This window comes from Nannospalax galili, unplaced genomic scaffold (genome assembly GCF_000622305.1).
Source record: "Nannospalax galili isolate Female #2095 unplaced genomic scaffold, S.galili_v1.0 scaffold799, whole genome shotgun sequence".
Taxonomy (NCBI): domain Eukaryota; kingdom Metazoa; phylum Chordata; class Mammalia; order Rodentia; family Spalacidae; genus Nannospalax; species Nannospalax galili.
Window position 1 is genome coordinate 1110130 of NW_008343085.1, and position 13186 is coordinate 1123315.

Sequence of the window (13186 nt, forward strand, 5' to 3'; positions counted from 1 at the left end):
ATGCTGCTAGATGAGGTACAGTCGACCTTGCTTTTAATCCTCTAGATAGGCTGACTAGATTCACCAGATGGACAAGCAGTGGGGAATGGCTAGGGGTGCGCTGACAACAGCAGACAGTAGCAGAGATATCAGAGTATAAGGGCTCTAGTTGGGGGAGGGAGGCTTTGGGAGGGTGCCATCTGGGAAGTGGGTGTATAGTTGAATAAGATTAGTAGAGGTGATAAACATTACTATTGACATCTACCCGATGACTTTATAGACATACACTGGCGCTAAGGATCCGAGTGCAACTGATTATGACTAGTAATAATCAGATATATACAGATTAGAGATGCATGCACCAACACCTCAGTGTTAGTAGCAAAAACAATGAGTCTTTCTTCAAGGAACACTATATTCTAAAATGAAATGGAGATCTTTTTTAAAGGTTAAAAACTCATTCAATTTTATGTCTTACAGGCCTCATACTGAGTTCATTATTGTATACCTGTATTAATTCCACTGTAAACTTAGGAACTTGCACCCATTTGTGAAAGAGATGTACTCTTGCTCTGGAGTGTGTTACTGAATATGTTAAAGCTGTAGTGAGATGCTTCTTCTAATCATGTAGTTATTAAAAAATTTTAAAAAATGAGTAAAAAAAATAATTCTTCAAAGCATAAAAATTTGCTCCTTAAATAATTAGTAGATGTGAAAAACATTACCATTGACATCTACCTGATGACTTTATATCCATGCTCAGATGCCAAGGAGCTCAGAAAGTAACCGACTGTCACTAGTAATAATCAGATATATAGAGATTAGAAACACATGTGCAAACATATTAATGTCAATTGCATTGAAAATAATTTTTTCTGTATGAAACTGTGTATAATTAAATGGAGATCTTTTTTAAAGGTTAAAAACTCATTTAATTTTATGTCTTATAGGGTTTATACTGGGTACAATATTGTATAAGTGTGATAATTCAACTGTATACCTAAAATTTACAGCCAATTTTGAAAGAGATACATCATAGCTCAGAACATTGTTATTGAATATGTCAATGCTGTTGTAATGAAATGCTTCTTCTAAGTATGTAGTTATTAAATAAATAATTAACTGGGAAAAATTTAATGATGTTATAAAGAGGATTGTGAAGGAGTTGTACTTTAAACATAATATATCATATTACATATTTAAATAAAATTTGCTTTGAAAAGAAAAAAATTGTTATAATTATTTTTTGTGTAAAAGTGTATTGCCTGCATGTGTGTGAGTGCACCTATGTTGTGCAATGCCACAGAGGTCAGGAGAGGGCTTCAGATTCCCCTGGAACTGGAGTTAAGGACAGTTGGTAGCCATGTGGGTGCTGGGAATTGAACCCTTGTCCTCTGCAAGGGCAGTCAGTGCTCTTAGCCATTGAGCCATCTCTCCAGCCTCAGGAAGAAAGTTCTTAATATTAATGGGTGATCCTGTCCTGGGTGAATACATCTGGACCTGGTCCCTTTAGTCCTTGGCAGCTTCTGCTTCATTATAGACAATCTCATCTTGTGACAGCATCACTTGGGGGTCTTGGAGAAGCCAATGCCAATGCAGGTCATCAGCACTTTATCTCACCCTTGAGTTCTTCACCACATGCTTTAGTTTAAATTTTAAACATAATCTGGAAAAAGCTCTTCAAATGCCATAAAAATTCAATCATGTAGGGGGAGAGTGATCTTAGCTGGACTTTGGAAACATCCTGCTGTCCAAGAGTCATGAGCTGCAGAGCTAGACTTCAGTTGACTGAGTCCATACATCCACCCCTGTACTTTTCTTCAATCAGCAGTCTGGCACAGTTCCTGCTGAGGTCTTCAGGAAGTATTGCTGCTCCCTGGCCCTGGGGATTGGAGGCCTGCTCAGCACTCAGGAATGTGCCATTGGTGGTCTCTGCAACTAGTGACAGCCCAAAGCCTGGACACTTCCCACATGGTCTGTGTAAATATAGATGTTGGGAATGAACTTGTTGAGGAGTCTCCTTGCAGAATCTACTATTTGGCTTGCCATCTGATGGTGGGACATCTTGAGATCTATCATAGCTATGCATTGTTACAAACAGGCCCCAGCTAAACCCAGTAGTTAAAGCTAGTTAGAGGCAGTTGACTGAAATGTGGGAATGGAAAAGGTTTGACCCAGCTGCACCAAGGTGTGGGTTTGAGAACAGGTTGGCATGCACATGGTTGCTCTGGCTAACAGCATATTTATGGCTTCTGTACTTTCTGCTTGGCTTGCTCTTATAGAATAGAGACTTTTCCTGCAGAATGGAAATTGTTAAGGGGGCTTTCTACCCCTAAACTTTGGAACTTAAACTTTTCACCCTGGATATGGTTTTTCTGTGTAATAACTTACCTAAAGACAGCTTGGGATGGCATTTGGGGCCTGAATGCCCAGAGTATCACTGGCCGGCTGTATAAAAACTTTCTTTCAGCTATTTTCTGCATCTGAGTAGTTGTCTCTGGTGAGACAACCTTATAAGCATACATGTACTTAGTACTCCATTCCCCTGATTCACTTGATTTTTCCCAGGTCTGTGAGCTTGATGGGCTTCAGGACCTTCCTTACAGGACAAGAGAAAAGCACTTCACCTCCTCATCCAGAAGGCATTCTTGTCACAAAATCTTTAGTTCAAATGATTCTCCATTACTCCCAAATTATTTCTATAAAGGGAGTACTGTGCCTTAAGAACATCAAACAAAGGGTCAATTTGATCATTGGTCACTCCTCACAGAACTGTTTTTAATGGATGCTTCATAAATGGAACCAGGGAAAGAAGAGCCTCCTGGTAACCCAACTTGCCAAGGACACTCCAGTCATGTTCCACCGGTCCACCATACAGAAGGCCAGGCTGATAACATAAGGTTGTTCTTGTTTGGTTTATTTCAATTTGAGAACCATTAATTATTTCATCTAGTAGCCTTATGAAGCTAGTTTCAAAACCAATGTTGTCATCCTTGCCCCAATCCTGTGGATCTTGATTGGGTGCCTGCTCAGGGTAGACAGGACCAGCTGTTGATGCAAGAAGATGCAGCCCTGGTAGCTGAGGGAGTATGCCTGGGTGGCCATGTGTGTGCCCTGGTGGAGGCCTGGGACCAGCTGCTTCAGACTGCCTGGAGACAGTGATTCCAGGGACCTTGGAGCCTGGCTGCCTCCCTCCGACTTGCAGCCCTGAATTATCCATGTGGTTTCCCATCTTGCCTTTTCATCCCTAATTCTAGAATATCTCATTCACTCAAGGTCATGTGTTCTTTCCAGTCTCTACTGTGTGCAATGGAGGTGATAATGCTTTTCAGCACTTTGATATGTTAATTCTCAAGCATTCATTAACTCATTTATTCATTCAATTTTTTGAGTCGAGTAACAAATTGAAGTTGCCTAGGAAACAAGATCAGTGCCCAGGTCACAAGACACAAAGAGCACATGGTTTTGCTGGTGTTAATTAAAAGTCATTAGTCCAGATTGTGTCCATTTATAAAAGTCATTCTTACAGTGAGTGACATATCAGATCCATGCTATAACATTTGCTACTGGTCCTTAAAGGTTTATGGTCAACTCATAATGTAACAAGTACTCAGAGGTCCAACTTCAAAAACCCTCATAGTTTAAAAAATATTTTTGTTGAATTTTTGTGAATTTTATACAATGTATTTTGATTATATTTAGATCCTCTCCCTTATCTGTACCTCTTACTCCTCTCACCCAATTTCTCATACCCTCACAAACTCACACACAAACACACACATATATCATTTTAAACCCTATAGAGTCAAATTTGTGTCTCCAAATGCCCTTGGTATGGATTCATCCACTGGAGCCTGCTCAACCTACCAAGACTCTCACCCTTAACTGAAACTGACTCTCCCCACCCTCAGCCATCAGTTGCCAATGCAGGGTTGGGGTTTCTTGTCTACTTCCCCACATCTTTGTCTGGCTTAAGTTTACTTGAAACTTGTGCATGCTGACACCATTGCTATGAATTCACATGGATAACTTCCCAGATGTCTGGAAAACTCCTGGTCATCTACCACCTCTGGCTCTTACAGTCTTTCCTCCCCTTCTTCTGCAATGATTCCTGAGGCTCAGGAGGCAGAACTTTGATGTAGGTCTCCTGTTCAGGGATAAGAAGTCTGAAGCCCCTTATTCTCTGCACCCCATAGTTTTTAATTTTTAATTTTAATTTTTTTTGGTCTTTTTTTTTTTTGAGACAGGGTCTCCCTGTAGTCCCAGCTGACTTGAACTCACAATGTAGACCAGGCTGGCCTTGAACTCACAATGATCTGCTTGCCTCTGCCTCCCGAGTGCTGGGATTAGAGGCGTGAGCCACCACAACCGGCTAATTTATTTTTTTGAAGTGTATGAGTGTTATGTCTGCATGTATATAAGTGCACCTGTGTCATGCAATGCCCACAGAGGACAGAAGAGGCCATTAGATCCCCTGGAACTGGAGTTATGGATGGTTGTTAGCTGCCATGTGGGTCTGGAATTCAAACCTGGGTCTTCTGCAAGAACAGTCAGTGCTCTTAACCACTGTGCCATCTCTCCAGACCCATCCCATAGATTTTTTAAACAATATTTTCGTTAATTCTTTGAAAATTTCATACAATGTATTTTGATCATATTCATCACCTGCATCCAATTTCTCCCAGAATCCTTCCTCACGTCCTTATCAACCCAACTTCATGTCTCTCTCTCTCTCTCTCTCTCTCTCTCTCTCTTTCTGTCTTTGAGACAGGGTCTCACCGTGTAGTTCTAGCTGGCCTGGAACTCACTATACTGACCAGGTTGACCTCAAACTCACAGAGAGCTACCTGCCTCTGCCTCCTGCACCTTCTTTCCCCTTCTTCCTCCTTCTCCTCCTCCTCTTCCTCCTCCTCCTCCGCTGCCTCCTCCTCCTCTTTTTAAAAGCCTGCCAAGTTCAATTTGTGTTTTGCTATCAATTGCCAATAGCTCCTCTCTACTCCATGCTAGAATTATGTCTAGCTTGAGGTTGCCCAGGTCTTGTGCATGCTGTCACAACTGCTGTGAGTTCATATGTGCCATATGTGCAACTGCTCTGTTGTGTCCAGAAACATTGTTTTGTTGTAGTCAATAAACACTTCTAGATCTTACAATCTTTCCACCCCATCTTCCACAATGATCCTTGAGCCTTGGGAGGATAAGGTGTAATATATATGACCATTTAGGGATGATAATTCTGCAGTCTCTGCCCCTTGACCAGTTGTGGGTGTCTGAAAATTTCCACCTAATGTCAAAAGTAGCTTCTTGATGAGGGTTGAGAAATACACTAATCTCTAGATGTAACGATAATTCATTAGGAGTCAGTTTAGCTAAATAACAGTAGTAGTATGTTCTCCCCTAAGTCTTGTGACCTGTCTAGCCACTGGTTCTTGGCCCTGATAGTAGTGCCAGATATGGATTCCATCTATGCAGTGGGCCTTAAATCCAATCAGAAAGTGGTTGGTTATTCCCTCATTTGTACCACTATTGCACCAGTGAGCATGCCTTGCCATGTATGCATATGCGCCTGTGTATATATATGTGTGTATGATGTGTGTGCAGGTGCCCAAGGAGGCCAAAGAGGGAATTAGATCCCCTTGGAACTGGAGTTATAGGTAGTTCTGAATTGCCTGATGTGGGTGCTTGTAACTGAACCAAGGTCCTCTGGAAGAGCAGCAGTGATTTTCACTGTTGTGCTGTCTCTTCAGCTCTCTATCCCACATTTCTGACTCTGATTTTTTACTATAAGCTTTGTTAAAAACAGGTAGCAATAACCATGCTACAGCATGAATGTTATGCTGTCTTGAAATTTTTTCTGCCGAATAAATTTGCCCATCACTTTTGAAATCAGTTTTACTCATGAGCCTAGGCTGACTAGTTAGATTATTTGTGAGACTCTAACAGGAATGGTCAATAGCCCAATTCCCAGCAGTGTCCTTGTTCCCAATGAAGTCTCATCACCATAGTCTTTACTATCTGCATTTTTACTTATTTGCTGCAATTCTGATACTTTGAATTCCCAGAAAAATCATTAATTAAACCATGCTTGCCAAATTCTAGATCTTCTCAACCTGGATCTCTGCTCTGTTTACTTTTCTGTTGTTGCAATAAAACACTTTGACCAAAAGCAATTTGAGGGTGGGGGGAGAAAAGGATTTATTTTAACTACACATCCAGGCCATAATTCATTTTGAACAAATTCAGGGCAGGAATCCAGGGCAGGAGCTTGAAGCAGAAACATGGAGGAATACTGCTTACTGGCTCACTCTCTAGCTCACTCAGCTTCCTTTCTAAAACAGCTCAAGACCACCTGCCTAAGGGTGGTACCACCGACAGTGAGCTTGGCCCTCCCACATCAATTACAATCAAGGCAATGCCCAACAGACATGCTCACAGACCAGTCTGTTCAAGGCAACTCTTTGATTGCAGTTTGTCTCTCCTAGGTTGTGCCAAGTTGACAAAACCAGCTAGGACAGTCTCCAAACTTTTCCATATTTCTCCTACAGACTGATTCTAAAGGATTAAAAAACTGAATGGTCATGTTTATCATAGAAAATTTTCCTTGTATGTATGAGGCCCTAGTTTCAATTACCAGTAAACACACACACATTCTCTTTCTCTCTCTCTCTCTCTTTCTCTCTCTCTCTCAATTCTCTACTGCAACGTATTTATTGATAGATAGACTATTTACTTACTTAAAAGAGATATTAAATACCTGTATAATGTAATTACAGTCTTACTAACAAAAGACACACTTTATAAGAAAATAATTCATGTGTGCAGTGTGTCTGAAATGTATTTTTTCCTTATAACTATCAAAACAAAAACCCATTAATTCCAACCTTTTTGCTGCCTATAAATGATCTAGCATCAACATTTGGATATTTTCCAAGCAGTTTCTTATACACATCAACGGCTGGATCATCATGATCCTGTACACAAAGGAGTACTTCATATTTGGGATAATCCAGTTCAAAGAGTGTTTCCAAGTTGTTGATTAGGTTAGGCTCCACTCCCTGGGTTCCAGAAGAGAGACAGCAGGGAACTTACTATACAGCTGTTTGTTTCTTGCCTTTTTGTTGAGTTGTAATGGGTGTAGATGATGAACATGAACTGCATTACCCACGGCTCCATGAAGAGGACAGACCTGAACAAGGCCATCCCCTCCTTGTCCAACAGCACTATCCTCTAGCCTGCAGGCCCAGCCCAGCCAGCTCTGGTTGCCATGGCAGACAGGGCTGCTGTGGGTACAGTGCAGAGTGGGCGTGGCAGTGAGGGCCTAATGTTTATTGTTATTTGTGTAAGTGTTTTGTCTGTACGTATATAAGTGCACCCATGCATGCCCACAGAGACCAGAGGAGGGTGCCGGATCCTCTGAAACTGGAGTTAACTGACAATTGTTAGCTGCCATGTGGGTTCTGGAAACTGGACCTGGGTTCTCTACAAGAGCAGCCAGTGCTCTTAATCACTAAGCAATCTCTCTAGACCCTCTATCTAATTTTTATGCCAACACTGAGGACCCTGGGCACAGCTCTGTTGGCTATATAACAAACTCAGCCTGTATAAAGCAGCAGGGCATGGATTCTGACCCTTGAGCCTTGACTTTACATACCATTGTTATTGTTCTTACTGAACAGACCCAGGACTAGAATACCAGAGGGCAAGGGCCATGTCAGTGGGTGAGGGAATTCATTCTGTAGGTCACCTCAGAGTGCTAGAGATAAGGTCAGGCATCACAGCCACCTCATCCTTCATGATGACACTGCGGAAGAGTCCTCGGGACATGAAAATACATTTGTGCCAACTGCTGACTTTCCAAAAATGGTGACCCTGTCAGGGTTGTCTCCAAAGTAGACGATATTCTGCTGGTCCCAGTACAGGGTGGCCACTTGGTCCAGGTAGCTCCAGTTGCCCCGGCATGCTGGTCTCCAGTGCTGAGAAGTGGCAGGGACAGGGGTCTTGGGACTGTCATGGCTTTGTTTGGCCCCTATTGCCCAGCCCAGTCTAGCCCTAAGCTTACCTGAAGAAGCCCAGAACATCCAGCCTATGATGTTAGAGAATGCATGCAACAAAACCTTGTGATGGGGGCTGCTCACAGGTGGAACAGAAAACAGAGAAGGCTAGACCAGAGTCAGATGCTGGTATAATCTTCAAAGGCCTGTCCCTAGCACCTAATTCTACTAGTTAGGCCCTACTTCCTAAAGGCTCCACAGCCTTCAAAATAGCCCTCGAACTATGTACCAAGCACTCAAGATTCAAACCATAACTACTGAAAGTCTAAAAAGTACCCTGCCATTGCCCTTGGTGAAGTGTCCTGTATATTGGTAGAAATAAAAACCACATCGAGGTTCGTTTGTAGCAATGAGACTCAGGCGATTTCCTTCAGTGCAATGGATTCTGGTCAGAAGACTCAGGAGTACTTGGTGTTGGTACAAAGTTGCTGGACAATCAATGGCCACAAAAGCTCCCAACACTAGAGGCCAATGCTAGTTCATCTTTCACAAGACTGATAAACAAAACCCACATGTAATGGGTGAGTTCAATAGTAACAGAAGTTTATTGAGCATCAAGGGAGGGAGAGCTCCTGAGAGAGAGAGAGAGAGGTGCAAAGGTGCTATGATTCCCATTAAGATCAGTGATCACCAGGGGTCCCACACAAGTGTCCAAAGATTGGTTTCTGTTGTCCTGTCTTGCTTAGGATAAAAGGGCTTTGCAAAGGGGAGGGGACTGTTGGGTAAGCAGCCAGGAGCTGTCAATCAGCTCATTATTGGTTTCTGCCTCTGTGATTTTTCTAGGAACAAAGAAAAAATTTTTAATTATGTTTTTAAAATGTTTTATTTTTTAAAATTTTATGTGTATGGGTGTATTGCCTGCATGTGTGTGTAAGTACACTCGTGTCATGCAATGCCCATGTAGGTCAGAAGAAGGCATTGGATTCCCTGGAACTGGAGTTATGGACGGTTGTTAACTGCTACGTGGATACTGGGAATCGAACTGGGTCCTCTGCAGGAGCTGTCAGTGCTCTTAACTGCTGAGGCATCTCTCCAGTCCCAGGACTAAGAAAATTTTTTGTTTTTTGTCTTTTTGAGACAGGGTCTCCCTGTAGTCCCAGCTGACCTGAATTCACTATGTAGACCAGGCTGGCCTTGAACTCACAAGGATCCGCCTGCCTCTGCCTCCCGAGTGCTGGGATTAAAGGTGTGCACCACCACACCCAGCTTGAATTAATAAATTTTTAACAGCAGTCGACAAGTAGTTGGAGGAAACACCATGCTTTCAGCAATGGAAACCCTCAGGGTTTGGGGTTCAGATAACTCCTGGCTTCCAAAGGCTTAACATTATCTTCATCTGGTCCCTGATTACAAGGTAGGCAACACATGAATCTTCACTTTCAACCCAAAGGTCATCATGCCTTATGATAGCTATTCAATGCAGTAGTTGAAAATAAGAGACTTTGCCCTAGGAAAACTGGTACATAATCAGGGCAAGCTGGTCAGAGGTAAGGGAATGGGAAAGTCCCAGAGTCTATAGGACACACCTTCTTAATGACAGAAAAAAATCTTTTGGGGGAACAAAAGGGTAGATTGAGCATAATTTGACTTTATAAGCATAATTTTATATTGAGCATAATCATGTCTTTATAAGTGACAAAATATAAGAGCCTTTATATTGGTGGGGTTGAACAATTTAAGGGCAGCAATAAGGTGAGAATGAAAATTCATCATATGGACGATCAAGAAGAGTAGGGAATGATCAAGGAGTTAGGATATTTCAGGAGAATTTATGAAATGCAGGAAGACACTTCCATACATGAAGGATCCAGGGATAGGAATCTCATCTATTGCCTATTGACTTCCCCCATCCCACTTCCAAGACACACCCCACAGCCAAACGTTTTCACAGACGTGTTATGCTCATGCACTTCATTTCATGAAGCCCTGAAGTATGGGCTTCACGGTTCTGAAGAATCCTTGAGATTCTACAAACTTCAGAAGGGCTACTGAGAAATCCACTGGGACCTTCTAGTCAATCCCCTACCAGCTTGAAGGACCCATGAACATACCAGACCCGCTTCTCACAAAGGTGGGCCAGCCACCTTTTGGGAAAGAAATGGATACATAATACATTCTTTTCAGTAGTTGGCATCCCCAGTGGCTGATGTCAGAGAGCTCTGGGAACTATGATCTGAAAGCTTGTGTGGCTCAAATTTATTTACTGAAATCTAATTTATAATGCAATGGCATTAAGAGTTGGGACTATGCCGGGCATGGTGGCACATGCCTGTAGTCCCAGCACTTGGGAGGCAGAGGCAGGCAGATCTCTGTGAGTTCCAGGCCAGCCTGGTCTACATAGTGAGTTCCAGGCCAGCTGGGGCTACAGGGAGACCCTGTCTCAAAAAGACAAAAAAAAGAAAAAAAGAGGTGGGGCTATTTGAAGCTTATGAGTGCAATTGCTTGCATATCCCACCCAGTAAGGACACAGTGTGCCATCTTTGAGCCAGAGAGCTAGCCCTCACCACACAGCAAATCTTCACAGACCTCATTTAGACTACAAAACTGTACATATATTTCTACTGTTTGTATGTTACCCAACTTAAGATTTTTTGTTTTGTTTTAAATATGTGAGCCTTACTATTTTGCTCAGGCTGGCCTGGAACCCCTGGGCTCATGTAATCATCCTGTCCCAGCCTCTGAATAATAGGGGCCACAGACACCTACCACAGAGCCCACCTTATAGTTTATGATCTTTTTGAAACAGTGGTCTGAACTTGTGAACACAGTAAGTCTTCGGGTAACCAGTTTTCTACTGGCCACTTTAAATATGGGAAAACAAGAAACTCAGTGAAAGATTATATGGAATTTTGAAATAACATACCCCATGTAGTCAACAATCCCCAAAGCTTCTGCTTCTTGGGAAGAGAAGAGAGAGAATCAGAAAAGAAAAAATAATAAAGGAAGGGCTCTAGTGGAATGTGAAATAAGGTGGGAGCACTTTGGGGCTCACACATTCACACTGTTACAGAGCATTTATTGAGTGGGTTCAGCCCAGAACTGCAGTCTTCCAGCCTTCAGGTGATGGCCCACAGCAGGATGGATGTCCAGCTGCAGGTACTGCTCATCCTGGTCCAACATAGGCCAGTAGGTTAGTCTATCACTGTAGGGGTTCCTGTAGATATGCCCTCCTCACAGGGAAGGGTGAAGGTCATTCCAAACCAAAAACCTGATCCTCTGGTTTGGGGGGATTGAGGGTAGTGAATCAAGCAGGCCAGAGTTTTGAGGGCACTTATGGGGCAAGTGTTCTGATATAGGGATAAAAATGTCATCCCCTAGTGTCTGCTGGATGTGAGACAGGGCTCCTTGGTCCGTTTTGTGCCTAATTCTTAGAGGCAAGATCTGAAGAGTAGTGCCATAGCACCATGGCCCATTGGCCAGGCCACTGAAAGATGACCGGAAACTGATGCTTACAATGTATCTGCATATAGTGAATTACCAGGGCATGCTAATGAGGTCATCAACCATAAGGAAAGCCCAGATGGGGGACCACTACTGAGGAGTTTAAGGGAGGGGCGTCCTCTCACCCATGTCATGCAAAACTGGTCCAGTACTACATCATCCTTCTTTTCAGCAGCTCCTCCTCCTCAGTGAGGTCAGCTGGAGACACGAGGAGGACAAGGGCCTAGAACTTGCCCCCCCCCCATGCAGGTGCCTACTCATGCTCCACAGTCTCCATTCCTATGTAGCCTGACCCTGAAATCCTTGCCTGGTTCCCTCCCTCCCTTACCACTCAGGACGCATGATTCATGCAAGCCTCTAATTGACTTCTCCAAGGTTCATTTCTGAACCAGTGTGCCTATATTCCCCCCATCACAGGATAGCCTGGAATGGGTCCAGATTGTAAGTCCTATGTAGTTCTGAGCTAGGAGTGGGTGCATACTTGGCCCTGTCTTCTCCGAGAGCCTGGGGTTTTCTCAATTGGACTGAAATCTCAGTCATTCATCAAGTATTCACCTGGGGATCCAGCCAGCTAATAGAAATCAAGGAAGACTCATACTTGCTGCCAAAGACGAAGGAGCCAAAGGCAAAAATTCCTCATCACTATGGTCAGCCTTCATGTGAGGTGGCCTGCCATCCTGAGGACGCTGGGTGGATATTGGAACTCATAGAAGTAGACAGAGGCATGGGAACCTGGGGGTGAAGAACTGTCCTAATCCTTGGTGACACAATACCTTATAAATACCTTATATAGTTATATCTTATATAATGTTATCTGGAATCATCAATTGAGTGGGACGTTCCAGGCTGGCGCACCAGCTTGGAAAAAATCCTTGGTTAATAAGTGACCCTGAGGAACAGATCCTCAAACGTCCTTAAGAGTAAAAATAAATTGGTTCATCTGGGCCAACTGTATGGCCTCAAACACCCAAAAGGAAAGTATAACCAAAGATTAAAGGGGCCAATGTAATTTTTTAAGAGTCCATATGTATAGCTAAAGGCTACATAACAAGTAACAATGCCAGATAAGCGATGCCTTCTTTTGAGTTGTTGGCCAGGTTGGCCCAAGGGACTCCCAGATAGTAACCCAGCATAGAACTGGGAAAATGACACCAGACCCCAGTTTTATCTAAAGGAATATTGACAACTGATTGCTGCTAGATGAGGAACAGCTGACCTTCCTAAAACAAAGGCCTCTAGATAGGCTGACTAGATTCACCAGATGGACAAAAGTAGTGGGGAACGGCTGGGGTGCCGACAACACAGTGGACAGTAGCAGGGATAACAGAGTATAAGGGCTCTAGTGGGGGGAAGGGAGGCTATGGCAGGGTGCAGTCTGAGAAGTGGGTGTATAGTTGAATAAGATGGCTTGGGATGTTCTGTGTAATATACACACACACAAAAATCAACAAATTAAAAAAATGAATTTTATTTGAGGAGGAAGCATAAAAATTTATGTCATGTTAATTAGTAGAGGTGATAAACATTACCATTGAAATCTACCTGATGATTTTATACACAAGTGCCAATGATCCGAGTGCAACCTATTATGACTAGTAATAATCAGATACATACAGTTGAGAGACGTATGCACCAACATCTCAGTGTTATTAGCAAAAACAATGAGTCTTTCTGTAAGAAACAGTATATTTTAAAATGAAATAGAGATCTCTTTTAAG

General features: G+C 42.9%; 2 pseudogenes; both read right to left on the minus strand.

Moving 5' to 3' along the window:
* Positions 1-1541: 1541 nt before the first annotated feature.
* On the minus strand, positions 1542-3084 carry LOC103738932 (annotated as a pseudogene).
* A 7958-nt stretch (positions 3085-11042) lies between these two features.
* LOC103738933 overlaps positions 11043-13186 on the minus strand; it is an 8776-nt pseudogene continuing 6632 nt past the window's right edge.